Below are 2,887 nucleotides of genomic sequence, written 5' to 3'. Positions count from 1 at the left end.
CCCGCGCCGCTCCCCTTCCATCCCGCTCCACCTACCCCGACCGGTGAAGCAGTCAGCTCCTCGCCATCCCCCCGCTCTGCTTTTATCCCCTTCTGCTCGACCCCTGGGATCACCAGGACACGGCGAGCCAGTGCCTCTCCGCCCAGCCAGCCATGCGCTTTCCCATCCCAGCAGCAAAGTCACATCGCCACCAAAATTACTTTTGTGGCTTTTCAGCACCGCGGCTGACCTCCTGGCCAGCTGCTTGGGTAACATACCAAGGCTAAACAGCTTCAAATGCATGCCCCTGTGCTATACAAAAGTCAGAAAGCCAAATGCTGGTCCATTTGTTTAGATGTAAATCAGAGGGAACCACAAACAGCTCCAGCATTTACGCAGCACTGGGCCGACCCATTGAAAAGACAAGCACTCATCTGCTCCATCCAGCTATCTCGATCTGTTTCAGTCATGTAAATATATTCAAATGTTCACCCTAAAAATAATTGCAAATGCTGCAAGAGCCATTTCAATGCATCGTAGCTGGAGCGGTCAGGATTTAAGGCCAACTGGAATAATTACGGCTATGCAGACCAAGACAGGCTAATTAGCAGGAAAGACCTGCAAAAAAAAAAAAAAAAAAAAAAAAAAGGAGGCTGGGAGCACAGAAGTGCTGTTTTCTTTGCAAAAACAGCTTACAGTGAGCGTTTCCCACCGAGATGCTCCCGGCAGCCCCGGTGCCAGTGCCCCCGGAGAGGAACAAGAAGACCCACTCACTGTGTGGTGCGAAGCGGGAGGCGGGCTGGGAGCCTGTGGCACCGGCAGCACCCGCTGGGACAAAGTGCCATGTCCCTGGGGATCACCCTGCCACCCTGGCCAGGGCAGGGACAGCCCCCACCGCTGCCCATCCAGCACCACCAGCACGGGGAAGCCCTCAATCCGCTGCGGGGCAAGGGGAGCCGGGGGTGCCGACGGCTGCCGTCGGGGAGCTCGGCTTCTCCCTTCCTGCGGTGCTCCGGACTCTCCCCGCTGCTGCAGCAAACCACCGCTCCTGCCAGCAGGACAGCCCCGCTCTGCCTCCCGCGCAGCGGCACCGGTGGGGCCGAAGCAGAAGGGAATTCTCCAGCGGGATTATCCCAGTGCGCCCGGGCAGGCCGGAGAGGCACCCATGAGCGCGCCCGGCAGCGGTCTGCTGAGCAACCGCAACCAACCCCGGCTTATTTTCAACTCTTTTGTGCAATCCTCCACCACGAATTCCCCCGAATTTATGAGGCTTATTAGTCTATGAAAGAACAGGGATGGATCATTTCCTCCACAGCAGATATCTGGTGGAAAATATCATGGCATAATTGGGCGGCACGGCTGTCTGATCAGATAGGACCTTCTAGCCCTTCGGATGCCCGAGCTGGCTCTGAGAGCTTTCCAGGAATTAGGGAGCTCTCGGGGGCTTCTCTGGCTCATCACGGCAAGGACTAAAAACCACCGCAGCTGGTGGCAGGAGCAGAAATCGAAGTGCCAGCAGCCGACCCCGGGCTGAAGCCCCCGAGCGCAGCTCGGACACTGCCAGACAGGGACAGGCTGTGACCCGCAGCCAGGGACTCTGTCCCCATTTGCCATCAGGGCAAGGCTGGGCCCCAGAGCAGAGAGCATGGGGGAGGATGGGAGCTGGCGGGGAAGTGACAGCAGAGCAGGGACAAACAAGGACGCAAGAGGTCCTAGAGGCAGAAAGTCTGCCTTATTTTGCATGCTGATCGGACATTAGCACAAACAAGGCTTAAACCATTCCTGGTCAGCTTGTGAGGGCAACGCGGTACTAACAGGGCATCAGCAGTGGCGTGCACAGACCTAGGAAACATTCGCCGGCCCGTGCCCAGCGTCACGGGGGAATCGACTGCTCTGGCGCTGCCATCCGACGCACTCACCTGCCCCCGGGAAGTTCATTTTGCTGCTAGCTGAGCTTCATGCTGAAACACAGGCGGCCGCGTAAATACCTAATGGGAAAGAAAAGCCACAATGGTCATTTTTTTATTTATCACGGCCTTCTGCACGCACGGCGACGAGCGATGCTCTCCTCCTTGGGAACTCGCCCCGCCGCAGGCACCCCTCCTGCCCACAGCCCCCCTGCCAGCCCAGGGAAAGGTGGTCCCGGCTCAGGGCCAGCAGCCCGCGACTCGGCCACCCACCCCATGGCACCAGCGCCGCTCCACCATGGCGGCGTCCGCAGGGCTGAGCCAGAAGGAGAAGGCGAGGGCAGTGGGAAGGCGGCTGCTCTTTTAGGAAATGAAGCCCCAGGGGGACGGGAGCAGCTGGGATGTTTAAAACCCGGGGGACGGCGGTCCAAACGTGGCACGCTTCCATTGCACGCAAGCGACCGGCGCAACAGCCCGTCCCAGGGGAAGCAGCCCCAGAGTCGCCTGCCGCGGGCTTTGGTACAAACGCTGACATCAGGCACAAGTCAGGCCACAGCCAGAGCCCCCAAACCAGGAACAGCACAAGGAGATGTGGCCCAGGGGACTCCCCAGGCCTGGCAGGTCGCGCTCCAGCCTCCAGGCGGGGGCAGGGGGATGCCAGGCTCTGTGCTGGGAGCCGCCAGGATCTCCCTGGCTCCAGCCCAAGGAACAAATCTCTCTCCGGCCTCACCGAAGCGGCGGCGCCAGCCCCTCGTGGCTCACAGACCCCACCAGGTAGGGAGCCAACACCCGCACGTCGGCCCAAAGGCCAGGTTTCCCACAAGGACACAACGCCTGTGCCCACAAGGACGGCACCCACCCAGGGAGCCCAGCGGCCGCCCACACCGCCTTGGCTCGAGCTGTCCTGCAAGCGCAGAGCACGCCGGTGCCAGCGTGCATGCACAGGGATCCTGCCCGCGGAACGGCAGGCGTGGCCCCGCCGGAGCCCAGAGACCGGCAGG

The 2,887-nt window shown here is 60.8% G+C and overlaps 1 protein-coding gene across 7 annotated transcripts in view; it reads right to left on the bottom strand.

The window, feature by feature from the left end:
* The window catches only part of TPST2 (tyrosylprotein sulfotransferase 2), a 17,614-nt gene that overhangs the window by 7,328 nt on the left and 7,399 nt on the right, over positions 1-2,887 (bottom strand). For all 7 annotated transcript variants that reach the window (XM_009634734.2, XM_035890318.1, XM_035890312.1 and 4 more), the window contains one exon: positions 1,899-1,967. The gene's annotated coding sequence lies outside the window, so the exon portion shown is untranslated. The remainder of the gene's footprint in view (positions 1-1,898; positions 1,968-2,887) is intronic.

This window comes from Egretta garzetta, unplaced genomic scaffold (assembly GCF_000687185.1).
Source record: "Egretta garzetta isolate BGI_Z169 unplaced genomic scaffold, ASM68718v1 scaffold73, whole genome shotgun sequence".
NCBI lineage: Eukaryota > Metazoa > Chordata > Aves > Pelecaniformes > Ardeidae > Egretta > Egretta garzetta.
This window is presented reverse-complemented; position numbering and strand designations above follow the sequence as displayed.